This window comes from Lissotriton vulgaris, chromosome 1_1, assembly GCF_964263255.1.
Source record: "Lissotriton vulgaris chromosome 1_1, aLisVul1.2, whole genome shotgun sequence".
Taxonomy (NCBI): domain Eukaryota; kingdom Metazoa; phylum Chordata; class Amphibia; order Caudata; family Salamandridae; genus Lissotriton; species Lissotriton vulgaris.
The window spans coordinates 949,637,879-949,664,952 of NC_141685.1; the positions used below are offsets into that span (position 1 = coordinate 949,637,879).

General features: G+C 47.9%; 1 protein-coding gene across 1 annotated transcript in view; it reads left to right on the forward strand.

Moving 5' to 3' along the window:
- The first annotated feature begins 1,011 nt into the window (after window positions 1-1,011).
- The window catches only part of ASIC1 (acid sensing ion channel subunit 1), a 547,380-nt gene continuing 521,317 nt past the window's right edge, over window positions 1,012-27,074 (forward strand). Inside the window, exon 1 of the mRNA XM_086959338.1 lies at window positions 1,012-2,111. The gene's annotated coding sequence lies outside the window, so the exon portion shown is untranslated. The remainder of the gene's footprint in view (window positions 2,112-27,074) is intronic.

Here is a 27,074-nt window from a genome sequence, read left to right on the forward strand (position 1 = left end):
ACTGGGACAGGAACAGACTAATTTGCATACAGCCAGGTTCTGAAACTGGGATGGTGCAGTGAGCTAAAAAACGGTGTTGGATCTAGCCCTGATCTCTTGACTGGGTGAGAGCTTTCTGCTTAATTCAGAGACTCTGTCCCTCACCACCCCTTGTTGTAAATACCTCCAGTGGTACATCACGTATCCTTTCAGATGCCCCTCCATCATTCCTTCAGCTTTAACTCTGCAACCGTGCACTGCTACCTCCAGTGGTACATCACGTATCCTTTAAGATGCCCTTCCAACATTCTTTCAGGGGCACTGATCCCTTCAGTATCCAAGGAGGGTACCACTAGAATTCCTTCATGAATACCTTAAGCATCCTGATGGTTAGTAAATCGAGCCTTCTTTCAGTCGTACCACCAGAATCCTGGTAATGCGACCTCGGACTTCCTTTCAACGGTACTAAAAGCGTTTCAAAGCTATACCTCAGGCACCCTTCCAGCTGTAACTCAGCATCATCTGGGTGGTACCTGAACCCTTTCAGCGGCACTTGCATCCTCCTTTAACCGGCCCTCGAGCATCCTTATCTCTAACTCCAGCATCCTTTCATTGGTACCTACAGCATCATCTCAGCTGTATCCCGCTCTACCTCCCACATCCTAGTAGCGCTACCTTCTGCATTCCTCCAGTGGTACCTCCTGAGCCCTTCCAGCGGTCCCTCCAGTGTCCTTTAGGGATATTGCCTGGACCTGGACCCTTCCAGCGGTCTCTATCCGCCCGTCACACCTGCAGCAGTACCTCCGGTGCCTCGGCACCCTCCACAGGCTCCCTCCAGACCCTCTCCTCCCCCCCCCCCCCCCCCCCCCCGTCTTCCATGTCCATCATGCTATAGCCGGCAGTGCCGGGAGGCGGCAGGTGCAGCAGGGGAGACCGGTTTGGTCACCACAGGCAGCTGAGCTGAGGCAGAGAGGAGGGGGCGCGGCGCACACACCATCCACAAGCACAGAGCCTCAGCATCACGGCTCCGCATCCGGCCAGCGGCTCCTCCAGCCAGCGCCGCCGCATCCAGGCAGCGGTACCTCCCGCCGCATCCAGCAATTACATCAATAGCCATGTACGGCCGGGATCGGAGGAGAATTCTGACCTTTAAGAAACAGCGCTGTGAAGCTAGCTCGGCGGCGCGCAGCGCATAATAATCAATCGATGAGATAAGAACAAACTGACAGACAGGATCTCCAGAGTTTCCGCGTCCACGGCGTCCTCCTGCACCCCAGCATCTCCTCAGCCTCGCATACAGCGTCTCAGCGATTTCGCTGCTGTGCATCCAGCGTCACAGCATCCTTCCGCTGGTCCCACCTGCATCTCAGCATCTTCGCATCCGTGCCTGTAGCATCCCACCATCCTTCCACGCGCACCTCCAGCGTCACAACACCCTGCCACGGCTCCATCCAGCGTCTCAGCATCGTTGCACTGGTACTGGAGCTTCACGGCATCCCTCGCACACGTACCTCCAGAATCGCGGCGCCCCTTCACTGGTCCTTTCTGATTCGTTCCCAGGGTCCTCTCTGCATCCTCGCTGGACCCTGGTGCTTACCAGCATCCTCGCAGCCGCATCGGCAGACTCTCGGCAGCTTTCCACAGGTCCCTCTCAGCATCCTCGCAGTTATCCCTCTGGCGTCGGACATCCTTGCCGGGCATCTCTGCTGAGGATCTGTCTTCCCTGCACCATTACAACCCCAGCTCCCATATGAAACCCGTCAGATGTCGGCACTGCAGAGGACACACGGGTGCTTGAACCAGGGCCTCATGGTCTGCGTCGTGGAGGAGCGGCAGGGCTAGCAGCCCCATCCGCGTCACCTGCCCAGACCTCCTTCCCAGCCACGGGCGAGCAGGCGCACCGACTGGGGCGTCTCTTTCTACGTGTCCCCGTGAGTCGATGTCTCAGCGGCAGGGGACTGGGTCCAGGATTGTGCCGGCTGCGTCGCCCACACTGCGCCGACAGCCTTCTCCGCGGCTCGCCGTCCAATCCGCCGCCTGCGAGGGCTGAGCATCTGCGGCACTAGGGTGCTGGTGGGGCGCCAGCCGCCGGCGCCCAGAGAGGGGGAACCCTGCCTCGGCCTTTCCCTCAGGTGAGCCCCCGCTGAGTGGGTGTGTGGGCGCCGCTGCGTGTGCCTTGGTGTGTGGCTCTGCATGCCACTGTGGGTTTGAATTCTCTCCCCGTGTCACTATGGGTGTGTCACCACGTGTGTGTACCAAGTAAGGTGTGTTTATACCTGCCTCTCTTTGTGTGTCTCTGTGTCTCTGTGTCTATGTGTGCATATATATTGACACAGAGACACACACAGTGAAACAGGTAGACACACACACCTTACTTGTTACACACACGTGGTGACACACACCCATTGTGACACATATAATGTCACTCTGTGCATCTCTTCCTCACTGAGTGTGTATCTCCATGTGTTACTATGTGTGTGTCTTAGTATGACACTGTCGGTTGGTGTGTGTGTGTGTGGGCGTGTGCACCTGCATCATTGTGGATGTGTCTGTGTGACTGTATGTGTTTATCTCAGTGTAGTGTCACTTTGTGTATTCCTCTATGCATCACAATGTGTGTCTGTTTGTGAAACCAATTGTCCCAACGTGTTTGTGTCTATGCTGTACAAGTGTGAAAGCACAATAACACATATATTTGTGTGTTTCTATGATTTACGTAATGTGTTTGTTTCGGTGCGTGTTGCCCTTTGTGAATGAACTGCATTTGTGTATTTCAGTTTCATCTTGTACACACTTTTATTTCTCTTCCTGTTTGTGTGTATTTCTCTGTGACACTGCGTGTAACTGTCTCTCAATAGCGTTAGCTGCGTCACCGTAGGTGTATTTGTGTGTCATCATTTGCGTTTCTCTATGTGCCACTGTATGACAAATTTATGTCACAATATATTTGTACATAAGTGTATGGGTTACTGTGTATTTCTCTACGTGTATGTGTCTCTATGTGGCTCCATGTGTCTGTTTCCGTCACTGTATGTGTGTGTCACTGGCTGCGTTCCTTAAGTCACTGTGTATGTTTCGCTCTGTGCCCCCACACGCCTGTATCTGTATGTCTCACTATGTGTGTGTGTGTGTGTGTCTGCTACTGTGTGTGGTTAGAGCAGGTGCAATGGTAGAATCCAAAATGTTTTGTAACGGTTAGTGTGGACGTAACGTGAATTTGTCTAGGAAGCTGTGTGTGGTGTTTTATGTGTGAGAGTATGTTCCAAGGGACCTTCCTTTTTTCTCTGTTTATATCTGTCTGCATATGTCTCTGTGCCTTTCTCGCTGTATGTGCGTGCGCTTCCGTGTATGTCTCTATTTATCTTTGTGCGTGGCACGGGTTTTCTGTGGTACATCACATGTGCATGTTTCAGTGTGCCTGTGACCTGCTGTGTTTGTCTCCATGTGTGTGGTGATATGTTAGTGTGAGTTACTACGTATGTGTAGCCGTCTAGCACCCTAAGCAGTCTGTGTTTCACTCTGTGCATCAGGGTGCTTTCGTGTTTACCTGCCGGTCATAGGTGTCTCGCTGGTGTGAGGTGTGATTGGTCGTTGCATGATGGGAGTCAGGCAGGTAGTGCCGGCAGCAGGTGGAAACGGCCCTCTTGCTGTAACACGCACAGAGATTGGCGGGGTACGGGGCAGGAGGGAGATTCAAATCCGTTGGGTACCCCTAGAAATGAGGAGCCGCGTGTCACTCTGCAGCTATTTGTGGCACCACGTTTGTTCGTGTGGCGAGGAACACGAGGAACAGAGACCATGGGGCTGAGGAGTGAAGCTCTTTCTGTGAGTCCGCTCTCAGTGTGCTCTTGGGCGTTTCACTTGGTGTACATCTGTCTGGCGTCATGCGTGGCCCTGCATGTTGCTGTGTGCACTTCCGTGTGTGGGTCATCATGTGCACATCGATGTAGCGCTGCGTCTGTAGCTCTTTGTAACACTGTATGCAGGCGCGCAACGCCCATTGGGCTCAAAGGGATTCAGCCCCCTCCTCCCCCCGTGTCTGGGGGCACCAGGCAGCGCCAGGCCTTGCGACCGCCATTTCTTCTCCCTGACCCCCGCGGCCACGGATCATGTTCCTTGCTCTGTTAGGCTGAGGCGCGCTTACATTTGATTGGCTCTCCAGGGGCGCCTGCCGCAAGCACTCTAGGTTAACTCTGGGATTGGCTAGGGGTCCGAACTCAGCTCAGTGGTCGAGCAGGGGTGCACTGGTCCCTAATGCAATCAAAGAAAATGGGGCCCTATCCCTTTGTTTGGTAGTAAAACACAGCTTTAATTGAGGTGCAGTTGGCCCCACAGGCTCCAGGTCCCCAGTTCCACTGCACCTGCTGCACTATAGATCATGTATCAGCCTGCTCATACAGCTGTCACTAGTCTGTAGTATCTGTTCTCTTCACTTTTTACCCTTTCACATGCGCGTCTCTTACAAGACACTTGCCCAGAGTTCTACTGGCTGGAAAGGTTTAGGTGAGATCACAAGAAAGGTCGTTGGGCTTCTTGATAGCCTGAAACTTCCTTATGCTAACACATGCTATCAGGCCTTCCTGCAGCCTTGGCCTCCCCTGGAACTCAGGGGCATATGTACGAGGAAGTGGCGGAGTGAGGCGTTGGCCGTCATGGCTTAACGCCTCACTCCGCCACCTCAGAAACGCAAGGCTGCACCATATTTACAAGGATATGGTGCATCCTTGCATTTCGCCTGCGATGGGGCTACACTTAGCAGTGTAGCGCCAACGCAGGCACCCTTGCACCATAGTGCAAGGGTGCCAACGTGCAGGGGAGGATGGGGTATGTGTAGGATGGTCCCCCTTCCTGCACATAAACAATCCTAAAATGCCATTTTGTCATTTTCATGTGTAGTGCTTCATGCGGCACACATGAAAGTCACAAAATGGCATTTGTTTTTAAAGGATTGCTTATGTACAGGAAGGGGGACCTTCCTGTACATAAACAATCCATGGCAGTTTGCCTTTCCCATGTGTGCTGCACAAGGCAGCACACATGGAAAAATTAATGCATTTCTCCTCGTTTCGCCAACTTAAGACCAGGTTTTCCCTGGTCTTAATTTTGGTGCTGCCTCCTATGTATCTCAGAAAAAGCTGGTTAGAAGCAAAATATTTGGATGCATCGTGGGTCTTTTGGTTCCTGTAGCTCTTTTAGTTTTGATTGGGTCTACCGAGAAAAAAACAAGGCGCAACAGATTGAGAACTTGGGTTGCAGTTGACAATTTTATTGTTCCTTGTCTTCAGGCCTGCAGCATGGGGTGCCTCAGGGACCAGTAAACTTTGAGGTTTCTCTGGGAAGAGGATGCCTTCCAGTTTAGGATCTGTGAGATCCCTATTTCCGGTTCTTTGATGCCTCATTGGGCCTTGGGAAGCATTAGAAGACCGCAGACACCCACACAGTGCACGAGGCAGACATTCAATCCCAGGCCCAAAGTCACTGACAGAGATAGGTAGAGTTCTGTGACACAGGAATCTCAGCTCCCCCATGGGCTACCAGTTTTTCCTAGGTGCTACCTCAATTTTGGCTTGGCCCCCAGGATCTGCTCCTCTTTTCTCAATTCTCCTTTGCTCAAGCAGCACCCGTCTCCATCGTGGAGCGGGGTCGCGGACCCGGGCTGGACACTGGTTATTCATGGTGAGGGCGGGTCATTCCAGTCATGGAGTCCATCACTCATAGAGGCAGAGACATCTCTTCTGGCAGACAGTTCTTCGAATAACTAAAGCGTACAGTCCAATTTTCATCATTTATGAGGGTGCTGATCCAGTTTGAAAAGATACTTCTATTAAGATCTTGGCGGCCGAAATTCTAGGCAATTGTACTTCGTAAGGTTCTTCATGAGCATGGCAGACTGACACTGGCCAGAACTGGGCAAGGATGCTGATTCCAGCTCTGAGCCAGCCAGTAGGAAGTCCCAGAGACAAACCTATCCAGAAGAGGAGGATCAGGACATAACCTGTCGCATCTCAGCCGTAACACAGAGACACAACTCAAGGGGCAGCGGTGTTTCTCCAACAGGAAACATTGTTTTCGCTAAAACCAGTAGTAAGGAGAATGGCTTATGCCAGGGTGTTCACACTGAAATATAGTCAGGGGGATGTGTAGACTTCACCATAGGGGCACCAATACCCTGCATTCCATCTTCTCAAACACCGCTCCCAACCGAGCGGTCAATCTTAGTCCATCAGGGAGGTTAGACTCTGCACAGGATGAAAGGAGGAGTTGTCTGTGTGCTCTCCAACTGGGTGGAGCATGCTTTGTGCACACAGCAGCTACACTTGGGTGGTATTTAGTAGCCACATGTGGGAAAACATTGCAAAAAGGGGACCATCCCTGGAGGGAGCAAAAAGTAAGAGGATGGTGGGGCTCACACAAGAAGCTTTGGAATGGTTTTTTACAGGTGCACACCGCCCAGCTGTTGACAGAATGTTCACACGTGTCGCAATGGTGCAGTGGAACACTAACTGACTCATTGCACTTATGACGCAAGCAATAGCCCAGCCACAGAGACTCTGTCTGGTGTCTTTTGACAGGAGTCCGGATTCTCAGCGATCTGAGGCTGAACTGGTCGCCATTCACATACCTTACTTTTCCATGTCCACCCAGGCTTGAGCACATGCCACTTACCTGCCCTCCTCACTAACCGTCCTCTTTTCTATAGTTCTATAAGGTGCCCCTCAGCTGTCAGCAGCACGCGGGCCTTCTTCACCAATCTCCCAGGGGACCTGGCCCTGACGCGGTCTTTGGTTGCTAGGGAGTATGTGGGGCAAGGATGGTTGTTTACCACTGGTATACCAGGGCATCAAGGACTATTGCACGTGCATGAGGCAAAGATATCACATGACAAATGATGGTACCCTAAATATTGTTTGCAGGAACTATTGCCTAATTGGAGTCAATAATGGAAAATATTCACCCAACGGAGCAATATGTCTGTCAGATGATATTTTCTTGTATGATAGAGCTTGCCGTGCTAGAAAGAATGTTACAGAGTATCCACTATGCCCTATGGCTTAGCAAGGGGGCAGTCCGCCCCGGGTGGCATGAGTTCAGGGGGCGGCGGACTCCCACTGCTCTTACCCGCAGTCTAGGGGTAGGCATCTGAACCCCGGCTCTTCACTCCGGCCACCGCGGGGTGGCAAACTCAGGGACCACCACAGGCGGCCAAAGGGCTAGCTATGCCACTGACTGTGCCATGATATGTTTGCTCTCTGGTCTAGCTTCTTAGGAGCTGTGGTGCAATTGGGGTTAGCTCAGAGTGTTTGAGGTCAAGCTGCTGCGATCTCATTAAAAAAAAACGGAAGTGAACTGGGATCCTCAAGGCATTTAGTGACGATTTCCGGGTGACAAGTGAAAAACGGATCAGAACAAGAGTCCAGGTAATGGAGTTACAGGAGGTTCTGTAGTCCGTAGAAGAGGAAAACCTGGCACAATTTATGGTGACCAGTCCTTACTCAAAGTGTTGCAAGCCAATGTTCTGGGGTCATAGCTGGTCGGAATGGACTTAGAGCCCGTTTGCAAGTGGCCTGTGTTGGGTGATATAAATATTGCATCGGATAAAACCCAACACTGATGTGTTCCGAATATATTGAATGCAATAATTAAAGCATGTTCTGACCTTTTGAGGAATAACATGGATTTTTGTGCTTAATGCTCCAAAACCTGCATGTCTCTGTGAATACCAGACATTTAACAAAGGCTTCCATCTTTATCACACCTGGTGAGCACCGGGTGCAATAGACATCACACCACTTGTAATTGCGATTCTTTTGTAAACAGATGTTTGTGTAGAGATGGCAATTTAACGCACCATTTGTAATCAGGCCCTAAGAGGCTCATTTAGAATGTGGCAGGCAGCCAACCAGGTCAGCGGCGGCCACCATGTTTGGCGATCCCGTCCAGACAGGAAGATGCTGATTGTTGCCAAGTGGGTGCCATGTTTGACATGTACACTCTGCAACACTCAGGGGCATATTTACAAAGGAGATTGTGCAACTGGAATGTCACTTTTTTTTGAGGTTCGGTGGCACAATGCCCTGCACCATATTTACAAAGTGGCGTTAAGCCAATTTTTGTGGCCTAACAGCGCTTTGTAAATATGGTACCCTTTCATGCATGGATCTGCGTGAAAGGGGAGTGCGATGGGTGTTTCTGTGGGCATTAGATCGAAACACCCATTGCTTTTTGACACTGCCCCAGATAAAAAAGAGGTGTAAATCCGAGGCAGCAGCAAAAGCGAATGCCATGAACTACCAGGCGTTAGAATGGAGCAATGAGGAGAAAAACTTTTATTTCTCTTCGTTTTTTGCTGTTTCAATGTGTGCTGCAGAATGCAGGACACATAGAAAGAGCAAAATGGCATTAACGATTGGGACACCTTCATGCTCATAAACTATAATTCCCTGCAACGCAGGCACCCTTGCACTATGGCACAAGGGGTAAATGGTGAAGCGTGGCTCGGCAGAATTTGCTGCATCTCTGTGCTCCGTCATTTCCTTGCAAATATGCCCCACAGTTTTCTGAAAACTATCTCCCAACACCTGAAAAAAATAATGGCCGTGAACCACAGAGCGTTGTCTCTCTGTACATAGGCATCACCAGTGTAAACCCAGAGCTTCTCCCTGACTCTAAATGGAGTGGGGGGGACTGCAAGTTTAGTAGGATGGAAGCACTGCTGATACACAGTGGTGCACCCACTCTGCCAAGCTCGAAAGGTCTCCTTAATACTTGTAGTAGGTCCTCAGTGGGGCATTTCAACTTTGTAGGTGTATACTTGTTATCAGTTAGGTGTCCAAGAGATACCCATTAGAAACACGGGTCCCCAAAAGCAACTAAGGGAACAATTGGCTTGGATATATGGTCTCCCAGACCTTTGAACTACATAATCTTCTGAACCTTTAGGTGAATAAAGATGGTCCAAATTGTTTTGAAATCAGGCCACCCCATGATGTCCAGTGAAATAGACACCAAAGATCTACAGTGAAAAGAAAAAACTCTTGTATCCCCTTCGTGATGAGGTGAAGGTGAAGAGGTTTATCACTAAGAGGTCAGTGCAAACTATCCAATACATCAAGGGGCATATTTACAAGCCATCAGCACCACTCAGCGTCCCTTTTTTGATGCTTTGGTGGCGCAGCACCATTTTCCATATTTACAAGGTGGCGCTAAGTCACTTTGCATGGCTTAAAGCCACCTTGTAATATGCCCCTTTCCTTCGCAATCCTCTGTGGCAAAGGGGCGGGCAATGGGTGTTGCTGTGGGCGTTCCACCGCAACACCCATTGCTTTTCGATGCTGCTCCAGATTTACAAGACCAAGGCAGCGCCAAAAACTAACGCCATGGAATACCAGGCGTTAGAATGGCACAACAAGGGGAAATTAATAATTTGTCCTCGTTTTTTGCTCTTTCCATGTGTGCTGCATTCAGCAGCAAACATAGAAGGTGCAAATCACCATTATTGATTGTTTATGTGCACAAAGGTGTTCCTTCCTGCACATAAACAGACATCCCTGCAGCGCAGACACCCTTGCAACATGGCGGCAGAGGGCCTGCGTTGGCGCTAGGAAGCTTTTTGTGTGCCAGCACTAGGAGAAACACAGGGATGCGCCGTTTTCTTGTGAATAGGGCACATCCCTACAATTATTTTTAAAATGTCAGTGCATGGCGCTGCCAACTTTGGCACAGCTGCGCACTCTGACATTTTCTTGTGAATATGCCCTGTAGTCTTTCAATGATCCTGACTTGTCAGGGAACACCCTGTGATGTAAACACTCCCAGTCCTGATGTGGCCCATTGGTCTGCATACCATTGTTTCTCCCGGGTAGGGCTCCCGTCCTTGAGGCATCCGTGCAGACTTCTCCTCCAGGTAATCTTTATACATAGAAATGTTCCTACTAGGCTCCACTTACTATTTCAAATAATTCGGAGTGTATTAGGCAAGGCCTCCTCATAATATTCTTTGATATGCAGCACTCGCTATTACTAATTAAATCTACTTTTGTGGCACCAATATGTCCTCTATCCAATGTTTTATTTCAGTCGGAAATTTTGAGCAAAACCTATACCTAATTCCTTACATTTTAAACAAAAACATGTTTAATGGTCCTGGTTGCTCTTTAAGACACAACACAATATTTTGTAGAGTGTATACATTAAAACAAGAAGAGGCATTGTTCATGAAACATTAATTTATTTCTGCTTAATCTATACAAAAGAATCTTATTTGTTAACTTTTTTTTAGTTTTATATAGCACGAACTAGGCCCGAAGATATCGGGTATCAGAGCGCTTTACATAGCACCAGTTTCGTTACATGAGGACACATTCATTTTTGTTAGGCAAGGGGAGATTAAGTGATTTGCCCAGAATCTCAAAATATTGAGCGTCGTTGCAGAGACTCAAACCTGTTTCCCCAGCTTTGAACGCTCTAGCCGTAGGGCAACATCCTCTCCTCTACTTGGTTTAAAAGTTTAAATGCCACCTCTCATGTTGACATGTTTCGCCCTGATTGTAATCTTTAGGCCTCCACTGAACAAATACCATAGACCACAACTAACAACTCAAGTAGGGCTTATTACAGTATCTTGACAGGTCCCTTCGTTCACAGAGTTTGTCATTTGCTTGTTGCTCAGATATCTTTATTTAACCATGTATTTCAAGGTGTCCTCCTGTGTCTTCAATCAGTTGAGGGATTAGGCTGCAATTCACTCAGTGTTATTTTGAATTGTCCTAAGTTTTCACCTCGAGAGTTGACCAAAGTTACTGTCCACAGTGTGGCAGAATACACAAATGCCCCAATAATTTCCAATTTCCACTTTTGGGGTTCAATATCATCATTCATTGGAAGATGGAATACTCTTGCAGCAGATGGTGTGTTCCTTTAGAACTCACACTATTCTGGAATATTACTCATCTGAATTTTTGTATGTACAAAGCTTGTACATCTCATTTTCTTAGGAAGTTACAAGGGATGTGTCTACTATTGGGAACTCCTCTAAGCAATGGCCCTTACTTGTGTCTTTTGAGTAGTCCAACAGCAAGTCGCCAAGGGATGACGCAGCAACAAGGATTTTACCAACTCCGATTTTCGATTGTTTTAGTTCGAGTCCCAGCCCGCCTGGGAATGCCAACTTACTGAGACCTGTTTCTGGCCATATATCTCTCCCAAGTGATGATATAGATGTTTGTCAGTAGTCCAGATGGACACAAGGAACGGGCTCTGGAGGACTAGCTCTCTTTCAGTTTAGGGGCCACTGAAAGGAAGTCAAACAGTACAATGTTTAAATCCCACAATCCCAGCCAACTAACGCAGGGCCCATTTTCCTCACTGGTGGTGAGATGGTGGCGCCAAATGATCACAGGGAATATCGTTTGAAGAGAAGCAGCGCATTCCTATAGGGGGTATCGTCTGTTTTCAGATAGCTCTAGGCACAGCAGAAAGAGGATGGCAACATGCAAGAAAATGGGCAGTTGTGCATTTTGGTGGGCACAGGCCAGACACCCTGAGCATGGGTAAGTTGGATATGGGTAGATGTGAGGGCACAGCAGCCCTGGTAGCTAAAACAGTGTTGGTGAATTCTTTGTTGTCGAGCAGCGCTCTGGACCCGCAAGGCGTGTATTTCTCCACCTCTCCAGGTGGTTCTTGCTTAAGGCGAAGCAATGCGCAAGTTGTCACCTACACAAGGAGGTTATGAAATCATCATATTTAGTTGCAATTAGTATGGCCCCTCAGAACACGCTACTCGCAGAGCAGATGGACGCGCCTGTTGATACCACGCAAACAGCATATATCTCACATGCCACAAATCACACAATACACAGTAAGAGGACCTGGAGAATCAATGGTATGAAGGACTGAGCGGTTTTTATGTGAAAGGGTCAGAAGCCCCTCTTCCAGGGATATCAGTATATAGGACCATACACCAGCTGTTCTACCCACTGCCTGCTCAGGGAACTGACGTCACCTTCTGTTGCAGGTGAGGTGCACTTTGAGCAGGGCCAGTGCCCGGCAAACGCTTGTGCTATGCTGCGGAAGATGAAGCAATGCATGGGACACCTACAGTGAGCTCATGTCCACCGAGGCAACCCAACGAACAGGCCAAAAAAGCAAAAAGAGGATGGTTCACAGTCTACCTTGCTGCATGAGGGTTTTAGTTCCATCACACCCCTTCACCACACGTGAGTGTGGTGTACCTCAGGTTGCAGGGAATTGTCATTACCCTGTTCCTGGAAAACTCAGCTTCCTCTTATATACACACCTGTGGTAGAGAGTCATAAGGCCTGTTTCTTATAGCACTCATACCAGCCTGCAGTACCTTCACTCACTCACCTCTCCACAAGACTACAGTCACTCAAGGGCCTCTGCGGCATAGCATCAATGTCTGACGTTTCGGATCTGAAATAAGCCGGTATGGACAAACATCTTGTTATGCCATAATCTTTGTCTTCTGGTGGCCCATCGGCCCAATCTACTGACTGCCAGGCTCAAACATGCCTCATCGGGCCCTAAACCTATCAAGCTGTGTGCCCACAAGATTAAAAGGCCAATAATAGATGCTGTGTACAAAGCTTAACGGGTTATATGCACACTGCATAAAAACGTCTTTTTACAGAAATGTGGAATATTAAAATAGAGAGTTTAGTATTCCTATTGAATACATTGTATGTCACAGCAAAATACTGTCCTTCGATTATGAAGATGGTGTGTTTTAAACATTTCAGCTCCTGGGTGCTAAAAAATTGCACTCAAGCACCTGTTTGCAGATGGACTGGCATGCACAGCTTCTCCTCTAAATCCAATAGTTTGTCGAAGACATTGGGCAGGTTTACGACCACACTGCCTTATGCTACCTGTTGTCCCAGATCCATAGATATTTGTGCTTACAATGTTTAACCAAGACGTACTTTGTTTCCTTTAATCACCAGTGATCCTTCAGTCAAGGCTTACCGAGAGGCTTACCGAGACAAGTGGTGTGGGGATTGGGCTCAGACACAATTCTATACAAAAGTTATCCTACTTCGTAGAGATCAATGTCCAGCCAGAGGTGTATATTAAAACAGGTATATGCCCAATGTGCATTTAGAAGTAGAGAAAAAATGAAATGCAGAAATATAAACCAGAAATGGGTAGCCAAGTAAATTGGTGCCAGGCGTATTACCCTGAACAAGTTTTACACAATATAGTGTCTATGTTGGGTAATCAGCAGGCTTCGCAATCACTTCAAAGCTCTCAGGACAGTCTATGCGAAGCTCTCAGGGTGTGAGAATGTCATACTTTGTTGACAAAGAATCAGACATGCAACCGGCTCAATATATAGAGAAGCACCTTTCATGTCAAGCACTGCAGTCCCTTGATGTTAGCTCTTGCTGTGGTTTCTGCCAAACATCTATTGAAGTTGAAATGAACAGAAAGAGTTGTTTGTGTGTTTGATACCGGTGACAGATAGTATCTTGCAGTTCAGAGTTTGCACTATCCACCTATGAAGTTTTCGAGGGGTCTACTCAACAGACAAACATCCTCAATTTTTCGCAACTAGCTGGTTCCAGCCAGGTTTTCTGTTTCATCCGGATTGCTTGAACCTCGGGTTCAGGACAGAGACTCCATGCCATCTTATATGGCCAATTTCAAGGTTTCTCTGATTTGCTGCTGCACAGTGCTGTACCTCAACGCCACATCAACGGAGGTCAATAGGTGACCCTCATCAAACACATGTGTACCTCATCGGAGACATCATTTACTACAAATGTGCTACAACGCATTCCATTACAACGCAGTCGTTACAACAACGGTGTTGTTTTAACGTGAACCATTACGTCGCAAGTCTTTTCAACGACTTGTTGTAGGGGGCGCGCTGGTGTTGGATTGTAAATCCAACACCTTCCCTGCTGTTGCACAAACTGGAGTAGGAAGAGTAAATAATACTATTCCTAAGTCCAGCGCACCCCCTACAGCAAGTCGTTGTAACGACTTGAGAGGTAATGGTTTTTACTGAAACAATGCAGTCGTTGTAACGACCACGTTGTAATGGAATGCATGAAAAATGCATTCGTAGTAAAGAGACATATCCTTCATTAAAATGACAGAATAAAATACATACAGTCAACAGGCTTAAGAACATTTTCCAGTTTCATAAAGCATATCTCCTTCTTAATTCTTAAATGTAAACAGTCCTTCAACACACACCTAGAGAAGCTGGCTTCAGAGGTGCTCCACATCTTAACCCATAGTAAGAATGGAGCCATTTTAACAACACCTTCAAAAAAACACATACAAAGTTCAAGGTGCGAAATGAAGCTATAGGTAGATTTGGGTATAGATAAGAGCCTTCTGTCTGCAGTCTGTTTAGGGGTTTGTAGCCCCACATACCTGCTCCATATGTTCCCACAGCATGGCTTTTACTCTTATAAAGTTGAGTCATCTCCTTTAGAGGCTTGTGGCCCAGCTTTCTTGCAAATTTTAAAATCGAGTCACAGAATGTCCGCATTTTCTGAGTTCTTTGATTTATGAGCCTTCTTCAGGTCAAATCTGCTTCAAATAAAATACCTGGGTAGTTAAAATGGGAGATCTTGGTAATTGGAGTATCACCTAAAATGTATTTCTAATTTAAAATATTTCTAAAGCGCAGCGTACACCTTGCGGTTTCTTGGCGCTAGGGGGATCAGCAACTGAGGGAGAGAGACCGGAAGAAAGGATGAGAGGAGACATTAAGAGAGTTTTAAGAAGGGAAGGCCTGGCTGAAGAGGAACGTTTTCAGATCTCTACGAAAGGGGAGGTACTGGGTGGCAGAGCGGAGATGATCGGGGAGAGAGTTCCAGAATGTTGGAGCCAGGGTAGAAAAGTTGGCCCGCCCCACTTTTTGCGTGTGAAGCGAGGGATCTGGAGAAGGGACTTGGAGGAAGACCGGAGTTCTCTTGCAGGTACATAAAGGTTGATTAATGAAGAGATGAAAGCGGGGGCAGTGCCCTGGCGGGCCTGGAAGGTCATGCAGCCGATCTTAAAAAGAGAACGTTCTTTTACAGGGAGCCAGTGAAGCTCCTTGAGAAGGGGGGTGGAATGGTGATAGCGAGGAAGGCCGTACACCAGCCGGGCTGCCTGGTTCTGAATAATCTGGAGTCTACGCAGGCTGTACGCGGGGATACCATGGTAGAGAGCGTTTGCGTAGTCCAGTCGCGATATCACATGATGATCTTAAGTGCCAGGGGGGAAAAGAAACGGGAAACAGTGCGGATAGTGCGGAGAGTGAGGAAACAGGAGGATACCACGGAACCAATTTGTGAATGGAGTGTGAGCTGGTTGTTTATTTTAACACCGAGTGTTTTGACCGTGGTGGAAGGGGTAGGTGCGGGACCAAGAGAAGGGGGCCAAAAGAAGGAGTTCCAGGGGCTGGATGAACCACCAGTGAGAACCAGCTCGGTTTTATCCGGGTTCAGCTTAAGGTAGTTGTGGTTCATCCAGTCCCTGATGAATGTCATAGTTGACTGGAAATTAGAGACAGAGAGAGGAGAGGGGGACAGATCAAAGATGAGCTGGAGGTCGTCCGCGTAATTATAAACGGTGACCTCCAGCTGCTGGAGTGCGAAAATGAGAGGAAAGATATAGAGATTGAAAAGCAAAGGGGAGAGAGAGGATCCCTGGGGAACACCGCAAGTGACAGGGAGAGGGGTGGCCGTGAAGTCGCCCAGCCGAACCGCCTGAGTGCGGTCCCTCAGAAAGGAGGAGAGCCAGACCAGAGCTGATCCCCCGATACCAGCCGCCTTGACACGGGTAAGTAAGATGGTATGGTCCACCGTGTCAAAGGCGGCGGAGAGATCAAGGAGGACCAGTGCCTGGTGTTTGTTCTCATCCATGCCCTTTCTGAGTTTGTCTAAGACTGCGACCACGACTGATTCGGTCGAATGCCTGGGACGGAACCCGGCTTGGCGGGATGCCAGTCCTCCATTTGCCTCAACATGGGCGCTAAGTGCCGCGGTGACGTGGCGTTCCATCACCTTACCCAAAAAGGGTAACAGGGAAATGGGGCGGTAGTTGGCCGGCATGGAGGGGTCCTCGCCAGGTTTTTTCAAGATGGGCACTATTGTAGCTGCCTTTAGCACAGAGGGCACTACGCCCTGTGCCAGAGAACTGTTGAGGAAGGCAATGGGGGGGTCAGGGCAGCCGGAGTAAATATGCTGCAGAACTCGTGCTGGGCAGACGTCCGCGGGAGACCCCGACTTAACTTTAGGAAGTATCTCCAGAAAAGAGTCTTGAGTGAAGGGGGGAATGGAGGTAAAAGGGCATTGAACGGAAGGGGGGGAGGGATCGACGAAGGCAGACGAGGGTGGTGGGATGTTGGACTTGATGGTAGTAATTTTCTCTAAGAAGTAGATATTAAGTTGGTCGCAGAGAGGCTGGGAAGGAGGAATTTGGGACGAGGTTCGGTCTGAGAATGCCAGGTCATTCACTATGCCGAAGATCTCCCTGGGTTTGTTTTCTGCGGAAGTTATTTTTAGCGAAAAGTAGGAGGTTTTTGCAGCCAGGATTGCTGTTTTATATTTAGCCAGTTCTGATAAGAAGTGTGTTTTTGATAAGGGACTGTAGTTTTTCCTCCATTGCCTCTCCGCCCGTCGGGCGCTCAGTTTGAGATCTTTTAGGTGGTCATTAAACCATCTATTGGAGTCCTTTGGTCGGCGGATGGAAATGCGACGTAAGGGCGCCACTGAGTCGCAGCCTCCAGCCAGCCAGGTGTTAATGGCCTTGGCTTGAGAGGCAGATGATAAGCCAGCGAGAGTGGGAGTGGAGTTGCGGAGTGAGGAGGTCAAGGAGGGATAATCCAGTCTATTCCAATTCCGCGCCCAGATGTTTTTGGTGTGCGGAATTTTGGGCATGAGGTTTCGGAGAATGGAGAAAGAGATGAGGGTGTGGTCGGACCATGGGCACGGCGAGACAGCAGCCGAAGCCACAGGGAGGTTAAGGGACCAGACCTGGTCCAGTGTGTGCCCATGGGAATGGGTGGGGACGGATATGTGTGACACGAAGTTGAGGGATGAAAGATAATCCGTAAAATCTTTTGAGGCTGAGCACTCATGTGGGTCTGAGGGCCAGTAATTGAAGTCCCCCAGCACCAAGACCGAGGCGTAGTTGACCAGCAGGTTAGCCAACAGGTCTTGAAATGCCGGCAAGAATAAGGGCGAGGACTGAGGGGGGCGGTACATTAGGAGGCAAGTGATGGGGGGGGAAATGAGAGAGAGCGAACTACCAGGAAGTCAGTAGGGGGAATAGGGGGAAAAGAGAGTGGTTGAAAGTTCAGCTCCGACCGAGCGATTAGGGCGACCCCACCACCAGCCTTGCCTGTCGGCCGGTCGGCCCGCAGGGCCACGTAGGAGGGGGGTAGGGTGGCCAGGAGAACAGGGAGGGAGGAGTCACAGTACCATGTTTCGGTCAGGAGCAGTATGTCAGGTTTCTCTGAGTCGAGTAAGACAAACAGCTCGTGATGGTGCTTGACCGCTGACCTGGTGTTAAGTAGGAGAACAGACAATGCCGGAGAGCGGGGGAGGGGGTCGAGGGGAGGGGGGCAAGGTGACGGGGGGGCGTGCAGCAGGGGGTAGGGTGCAATGGGAGAAGAAGGAGCAAGGCCTAGTGAGGAGATCAGACTGCGGATGGAATCCGGGAGTGGCCAATGGCCTTGGAGGGCAGTAAGGTCCTTGGTAGAGTAAGTCAAAGTTTTGGCATGGAGTCGTGCCCCTAGCCCCGTCCGGCCGCGGACGGGCGCAGACGGGCTTGCCTTAGGTGCGCCTTCGGCGCGCAAAAGTCGCGCCCGCTGCGCTCGTCCGCTGCGCTTCCTGCCAAGACACATGCTTTATATCGGTGGATCGGGAGGTTGGAGAGGCGTGGCCAGCCGAGGGGGCGTGTCTCGCCTCGCCCTCGGGAATGGCGGATGAAGTTAGGAAATCGTTGCAGCGAGTGGCGCTGTTTAAGGGAAGCCAAGAGATGCAGGTAGGTGAAGGTGCCAGTTAAAAACACAGTATTCGTCAAACACAGCAAGTTTTAAAAATAATATCCCCTGCTCCCGGCTTTCCGCCTCAGGAGCCAATCATGTATGCGACGCCTGGCAGCGGCGCGCTCTGTTTATAGGTCTGGCGGGGGGCGTGGCCAGCCGAGGGGGCGTGTCTCGCCTCGCCCTCGGGAATGGCGGATGAAGTTAGGAAATCGTTGCAGCGAGTGGCGCTGTTTAAGGGAAGCCAAGAGATGCAGGTAGGTGAAGGTGCCAGTTAAAAACACAATATTCGTCAAACACAGCAAGTTTTAAAAATAATATCCCCTGCTCCCGGCTTTCCGCCTCAGGAGCCAATCATGTATGCGACGCCTGGCAGCGGCGCGCTCTGTTTATAGGTCTGGCGGGGGGCGTGGCCAGCCGAGGGGGCGTGTCTCGCCTCGCCCTCGGGAATGGCGGATGAAGTTAGGAAATCGTTGCAGCGAGTGGCGCTGTTTAAGGGAAGCCAAGAGATGCAGGTAGGTGAAGGTGCCAGTTAAAAACATAGTATTCGTCAAACACAGCAAGTTTTAAAAATAATATCCCCTGCTCCCGGCTTTCCGCCTCAGGAGCCAATCATGTATGCGACGCCTGGCAGCGGCGCGCTCTGTTTATAGGTCTGGCGGGGGGCGTGGCCAGCCGAGGGGGCGTGTCTCGCCTCGCCCTCGGGAATGGCGGATGAAGTTAGGAAATCGTTGCAGCGAGTGGCGCTGTTTAAGGGAAGCCAAGAGATGCAGGTAGGTGAAGGTGCCAGTTAAAAACACAATATTCGTCAAACACAGCAAGTTTTAAAAATAATATCCCCTGCTCCCGGCTTTCCGCCTCAGGAGCCAATCATGTATGCGACGCCTGGCAGCGGCGCGCCTATAAAAAAGCACCTATAAAAAAGCTTTTTGATTTTGTATATTTCGGGCCTGCTAGTTAAAATATAAGATTATTGATGGTTCACTTCAAGGTGTAAATTAGTCATAAAAACATTAAAACTCTTTAAAAGCTTTTGCAATCGTTCTGGGTTTGTGCAATTAAAACGTCATCCGCATGGAGTAAAACCGGGACTGGATTAGAGCCGATTCTAGGGGTGTCATTACTACTGGAGCTCAGGGCTGTAGCCAAAACATTAATATAAAATAAACACAAAAATGGGGCTAAAACACAGCCCTGCCTTGCCCCTCTTGCTACCATTATGATACGTGTACGCTCTTTGTGCTGTTGTAGTCGTATGCCAGTGCAGGTTCCTAATAAGGTTCAACAAATGGAGTTCCACTCCTGCAAGCTCCATCAATTCCCATGGTTTCCCCTTCTCTATCAAGTCAAAGGCACAGGAGAGGTTCGTAAAAGCAATGTGTAGTGCACCTTCCCAGGCCTTGACGTACTTTCCCATGATGAGGGATAGGTTTAGTGCTTGCTCAGTGGTCCCTAGAGCCGGCGAAACCCATATTGAACCTTGGAAAAAATTAGTTTGCTTCTTCCCATTTCCATTTTTCAAGTTTTCCCAATATGACATGTCCTAATACTTTTGCTGTAGCGTCTAACAATGAAATTGGGTGATAGCATACCATGAGATTCCTGTCCCCTTTTTTGTATATCGATACTGTGGTGGATCCTCGCCACAAATCACTCGGGGATTCCCTGGCAACTGCTCTGAGTACCTTTGTGACTCAGTTCTGAATTACTCTTAAACAGGTCTATTGGTACGCCATCGGGGCCAGGAACCTTTCCTGGTGTTGCACTCTGTATAGCCATAGTGACTTTTGCTATATTAATAAAATTATTGAGCCAGTTCTCATTAAAAAAGAGTGAGTCGATTGCTGTTCCTACAGAGGGTTCAGCCGTCAAATTACGAGGGTTAAAAACATCAGTAAAATAACTGATACAGTCTTGTTCTAAAATGTGTCAATCTATGCTATAGACTGGGATATCTGAGAAAAAGGGATGGTTTACAACTTCCCAAAACAACCTGCTGTCTTTCAGGTTGGCCGTCGTATCAAGATCTTCCCAGGTTTTCGCTTGAATTTTTCTTTCCCTTGTTTCTAGCGCCAGTTTATAGATTTTTCTTGCTAACCTAATTTCTTCTATATTTCCTGAGAGGGTGTTAGTGGCCTTCTTGAGAGATATAAGTGCTAATGTACATTCTGAAATAAACCAGGAATGCGATAAGCAAATAGAAAATTGGCTTGTTGCTTGTTAGCAAACGGGCAACAGCGCCACCGATGGCTGTAAAGCTTTCTCAAATCACATTAGGCTTGGTGTTGGGAGGGAGGCAGCAGAAAACATCCAGACCAGCTTCGGTGATAAGATCTTTGTGAAGAATGTGTGGATCAATATGATCCCACTTTATTCAGATACCCCTGTTTGCCGAGAAACTTACAGGACGTTTAGGCGAGGTAAAAGGGCCAGTGTTCAGTGATGTATCAAAACCAATGATTACTAGATTGTGGTCCCTATAGGAGTGAGGCCTCACCTCCTAATGATCTAGTCTCCAAGCCAAATCCTCAGAGACAAACACAGTGGGGCAGATTTACAAGCCCCTTGCGCCACCATTGCATCACTTTTTTTGACTGAACGGCAGTGCAAAAAATGCGGTCAATTTACAACGGACGCATCTAGGGAAATGTGTCAGGTTGTAAAGCCCTGCGTCCCATTATACCTGCGTCTGGTATAATGTATGCAGGGTGTGCATTCCCAAGCAAAAGCCATGTAGAACTGACACAATGAAATTTCGTCACTCTACGCCTTCACTGCGTCAAAAATCCCTATGCCTGCTCAGACCAGGTGTAAGGAATGACACAGGGCTTTTTGAATGGGACTCACCTATCTGTGTGGCGCATTGCTGGAGTTGCGTCACTTTCATGAGCAACTCCAGCAATGCGTCACTTTTGGGCCATCTGACGCATCTGTTAATCCTTGCGCCGTAGAGCACTGTATTGTAAATCAAGTGCATCCATGGTGGTGGAAGGACATTTGGCGCTGGCGCAAGGAAACTGACGCATCTATGCAAATGCGTCAGTTCCTTGTAAATCTGCCCCAAAGTCTATTGTACTGCCCGTGTCTCTTCCCACAAAAGTGGAGTGCTTAACAGAATTTGGACTTGAGGTGTCAGATGAAAAAAAATGGCTATTCAAACATTCTATTTTGTTAAGGGCTTCCCCGAATGCAGAATGTAAAAAGTGGCTAGCATCTTCCCTCTCCCCATCTAAGACCCTGCATATACGATTACCACTATGCACACACTGCTCTATATTAAAACTACTGGCCCATTTAATCGATACGTATCTCCCCTTACAGTATAAGGAGTCCGTTAATATATGCCTCAGTGGTTTGATAATGCCCACCAGCCACGCGGAAAAGAAATTAAAATAAAAAATTAGCAAAATAATGTTAGACATTTTAGGCAGAGGGACCTTTCAAATTTGGAAACATGGTTTAGCTTCTATTACTTTTATCCTCACATTCTTAATGTTGACAGATACAAACACGGCCAAGCCACCCTTACCCCTCCCTGCCGGGGATGGAATTGCAGGTGAACAAAAATAATTAAACCCATCAATGGGAATTGGGTCCATGGACCAGGTTTCCTGGCCACATATTACATCTAAGGTCCGGATAAAAGATAGCCAGTCTTCATTAACCAGCTTCTGGCGTATCCCTGCAATATTCCAGGATAACAGTCTAAGATTTCAGCTGGAGTTGTTTACGTTTTGAGCCATATCTAAGCGTACAATTGGCTGGGTACTGGGGAAGGTTGGCAGGCACACTGACATTCGAGTAGTTGATTTCACAGGTTTGTCAGATTTCCTTGGGTTGTCAATCATTTTCCAATGAGATTGGACAAGGTCTCGAAATGACTAGAAAGGGGTAGGGGGACCAAGGAGTTTTGACGTAGGGCACCACTGCGGGTTAAAAAAGGTTGTGCACCAGTGTCGTTTACAATTAGGGAATTAATTAAGCTTAATTAAGTGCAGATCTACGGTTATTTGTGCTATTCTGCAATGCAAGTGTTTTCAGATAACGCTATTGTACTGTATACTGCTGAAAACTTTTGGGACATTTAAATGCAAATGTACATGTATCAGTCAAATAAATGTGGAAAATACCCATGGCAGCTTCATTTATACAGAAAACACAAAATAGAAATGGATAAATACAGACAAAATTTGCAAAAAATAAATATGGATAAATACAGACGGAAATGTAGACAAAATAAATACCATAAAACCGGGAGCCCTATTTATAATATATGGGCGGTAGAAACAACCTATAGGATGAGTCCAAATTTGTGCATGTAAGTTAGGAGAGAACTACAAGCAGGACATTAAAAATCAAACACCACCTGGATCTCTGAAGTTCATGGCCACATAGTCAGCCTTGGAATTTTTTGTTGCTGGACCTTTCAAATTAACCCTGAGGGCCATGATGTTTTAGCTACCAGGAAAAATGGACACCCTGCATTCTTCCTGCACCAGGAAGCAAACCATCACTACTAGATGCACTTCATCATAGTTCCGACCTGCTGGATATGCTTGTACATGGAAATCTGTGCGGGTCCTCACTCACAGTCTTTTGGCCATGCAAGGCAGGTGGTCCTGGGGCTCAGGAATCTCGTCTCTCTCCTGTTGGCAATACTTCTGGGCCACACACAAGCTCCGCTGCAGGGAGGCAAGAATGTCAGGCAAGTGTCCAGACATAGCTTGGTTCCTGATGTTGAGGGAATGGGCAGCTCCTACCTACTACTGACTCTTTATGTTCATACAGGTCTTCGGGATGCATGCTATGACACTTGAGTAACCCTAGATGTACAGTATTGAGTCTACTTTCGGAAAGAGAATGGTTCAAATGGGCAGTAGCCATCAGGGGTCGCTCCTCCGCTATGGTGGAGGGCCATCGCCCCACATGTGAAATGCCAGCAGACAGTTGAGAAATTAAATTACAGTAAATCTATTTTATTGTCATTTTATTTTTCACATACCCGTCTGTGAGTCAGGGGTGGTCCAAGTCTCAGAGTCAAGCAGTGAGGAGTGGTGGCTGGCACAGAGAGGGCACATGCTGGCTTTGTCCACAGCCGGCCAAACTGACATGCGCACTTTGATTTGTCCAGGCTGTTCCACAGAGACATCAGCAGTGCTCAGGGGTTCAGGCTCCCAGTCCCTGCTGGAGCGTGAAACTGGCCCGCTCCTCCCAATCCCAGCGCTTTTCTCATGATGGGAGTATTTGCATGAGAGAAGCACTGGGATTGCGTGAGGAGTCTGTGACCCTATACTCCTAGAGATGTTAGTGGCAAGAGCAGCGAGGCGCGGCAATGCAAGGGAGCAGAAGATCACGCTGGCTGGCAGCGAAAGGTAAGTATGTAAACTATTTTTTAATGACGTTTTCCCTGCATTGCCTCCGCTGCCCACCATGTCGGATTGGCAGCCTCTGCTGCTGGTAGTCACACTTCAGTTAGCACAGGAGCTTAGCTTAAAATTTGCTCTGAAAGTCTGCCTAGCATGAGAGAATTCTAATTTCATATTTGGAACTGTCATGAGCAGGAGCAGGGTGCACATTCCAGGTACCAAGCAAGCCATCATATAAAAAGCTCATTTCAAGGACACAAGCATGCACGCTGGACAGAGAGGAGCACTTCCTCAAGATCTGCCTCCATGCTGATCTGCAGCAAGAGGCGGGAGGTGGCACTGTTGACATCCAGGAAACCAACAACGAGTGAGAGCGACAGAGGGAAGAGTGCGACCCAGAGCTGCAGTGGAAAGAGGAGGGGCGTGGCAATGCCAGATGCTCCCTTTAAAACCCTTCCACCCCACTATGAAAAGTCACAGATGGTGTTCTTGCTTCCACCCACCAGAAGCTCATGAACCCAATGAAACTGTGGAGGTCCTGTGATGGCTCATAGCTCTGTGTTTCTGCCACCAGGGCTTCAATCAAAAGCACTGCTCCCCAGAATGAGAAACACATATTTATAACTTCCTTAGTAGAGTGTTGAGTTGTTGAGCCTAAAGGTAGCATACTTACAAGGTGATTACATTAGCAGGAGATACCGAGTAACACCTGTGATGTGATGTGATGTGAAAGGCATTTATAAAGCGCAGCATACACTGTACAGTTTCTTGGCGCTGAGGCAAGAGGACAGAAGACACTTAACTGAACAGTGAGAGGGAAGAGAGCAGGGCAGGAGCAGGGTGGGGACAAAGAGGGGTGAGAGGGACCGGAAGAGAGGAGGATATTAGGATTTTAATTGTACGCAGAGCGAAACAGGTGAGTCTTGAGGAAGGATCTGAAACGGGTGTAGAGCGAAGCCGACCTTATGTCCAGGGGGAGGGCGTTCCAGAGAGATGGGGCCTTGAAACAAAGCAACAGGACTAAATATATAATTAAGCTTTGATGTAATAACAGTTAAAAATGTTAAACAGTCATTGTCTGAAGAGCATCCTTGGATGGATGCAAACAACCTTCTATGCCAATCCCAGACTCAAGGGTGCGACCACAGACTACACGCAGCTGGGTAAGCATTTGGAAATGATCCCGAATGACTGAAATCATTAACTAGGATTTCTTCTGTTTCAAATATTGGACAGAATCTGATCAAAGAAGGTGCTCAGCAAGTCAGTGCCCACTGATGTAGGCTTGAAACCTTGAGCGAGAGCTCCTTCAGTGCAAGGCCTCTGCATGTCTTTGTGGGTCCTTTATTAGGACTCTGCATACTAGGCTGCTGCTTGTGGTATCTCCCCTGAGGTAGGAGTGTGGTTGCTGGGTGTCTTTCTTCAGGAACTGATGTATAAGATAACACATGGATGAACACCAAGAAAGAACACGTGGAAATGTCTGAGGACTCAGCAGTAGTATTGTTTTCCTTGCTTTTACCACCCTACACCTCCTCAGCTCAGGGTAGGGGTGACCACCATGCACCAGGGCATGGAATGCACTTGCACATCCCTCAACACCCACCGCTTCATCGCAGTATAGCCCCAATGCACTCTAGGCCTCAGTGCCATGATACCCACCAGGGAAAGGCTCACCCGCCCTCTTCCTATTGGTGGAACCAGGAAACTGGCACTCCAGTGCCCTCAGCGTTATACCCTGCTCTGGTTTAGCAGCAATGGCAACGCTTCCAGTGTGTTCCTCTGGCCAGAGGAGAGAAGGAACCAGGACATCCACTGACCTCTGATTACCCCTCTTCCTGATCTATCCCTTTACCCACATCCAGTGGATTTGCTCCTAGCACTTTCCATGGTCCAGGGCATGCATCTCAGATACTGAAGCATTAACTTTTGGTCACCTAGGCCCCTGCAAAAGCCAAGCAGTTACAAGGCATTGCCTCTAAATCGTTGCTCTGCACAGTATGTCATTTGATATAACAAAATAATATATCATTCAGCAGTTTGTTGAAATATAACCTCACAAAGTGGCTAGTCAAGCCTATAATTGCCCTGTATAGTAACTTTAAATCTATGTGTTTTAGGGGCTGGTGTTTTGTTGAGAGTTGGCAGTTTACTGTTCCATGTCTACCCACATACTTTTTGTAAAAATACAAAATCTATCCACCAAGCCATTTTCTGTTAACCACATTACTGTTTCCTAAAAAACGCATACATAATGCACACCGACACATACACACGCAAACACACACACACATGAACACACACGTGCGCGTGCACATACATACACACACCCACACGCACACACACACACACACACACCCTAGTTACTCTGTTGAATTGTCATTCACCTTTTTCCTTCTGAGCACCACAGCATACAACATGGGGCAGCCCACTTTACTCATTGACTTATTTCCCTCTGAGTGTCTAGAAAAGATTGTGCAAATTATTGACATCCGCTTCAAAATAGCCCCTTTCTCTTCAGTGACAAAGCTCTTCTAAAGTGTTTTTTTATTTATGTGCATTCTCTTTAAAAACAGATACATATGTTGCTTGTTACTCAGATGCCTAGTTAGATGATGAATAATTCATCTCTGCTTTCAAACATGCTCTCATAAAGAGTTTAAGCAACACTGTGACTTTGTAGCTATTTGCGGTTTCGGTGCCTGCGTGGGTAATGACTTCTTGCCGTCTTCATAAAAAGTAATGTTACAATGCATGGTACAACTTAAAGACTTGTTTTTTAATCACTGGTTAAGTAGCACATCAGTGAACGTTCTCTAAACTTAACATTTTGATGGCAAGCATATGGTGGTCACATTTATGTGGCGGTTTGTCTTTTCTTTTTGTGGGCATACGCTCACAATACAAAATGTAAAAAAAAAAAATGTTTAAAGTAACCATTGCGCCAAGGCCCTTGTCTTTGCCAATGCTTCTTTTAATTGCAAGTTTATTGTTCAGCGTAAAATCTTGAGTAGGTTCTATGCTGGTGGCCCTCATTGGGAGAGTGAGGGTGGCCTGTGTTCTTCTGAGTGTAGGGTATAAGCAACTGAATATGTTAGGAGTGAAAGGCTGGTAGGGATTTTCCACAGTAGGGTAAACCAAAGTGAAGAAATGAAGGTAGGGTATGCCAGTAAATGCCAAGATAATTTACAAGTGGGCTAAAAGACTCTCTATTGAAGCTCCCTATGCACGTTACATGCGGGAAATGGTGTTTACTGCTTTAAGCTATAGAACCCACTTTTGTCAAATGACTTTGCTATCATCTGCTAGAAAATGTAGAACAGCGTTTGGAAATATTTACAAAGAAACAATCACATTAAATCATACGTGAGTGGTGATTCCTTGGTTGAAAGTGTCACAGTAAAATCACCCCGCACCTCAAAAATGCATTCTAGTCACCTGAGTATGGGTTGAACGTAGCAAATTTGTGCTGGCTGGAAAGACTGGACAAGCCATGGAATTCTTTTGTCTCATTCCCTGATCTATTTCAGGATGGGAGTCCATCTACCATGCTAAGTGAGTGTTTGCAGGGCATAAGCCGATGGTACACGCGGGTAGACAGCGTCTACCCACTATTTTGGGTGGTTGGGTCCCACAGAAATATGCTAAACTTGGGCCCGATTCACAAAACTAACTTAAGACAAAATCCTAAACTTACTACTTATGGTATTCACAGAAGT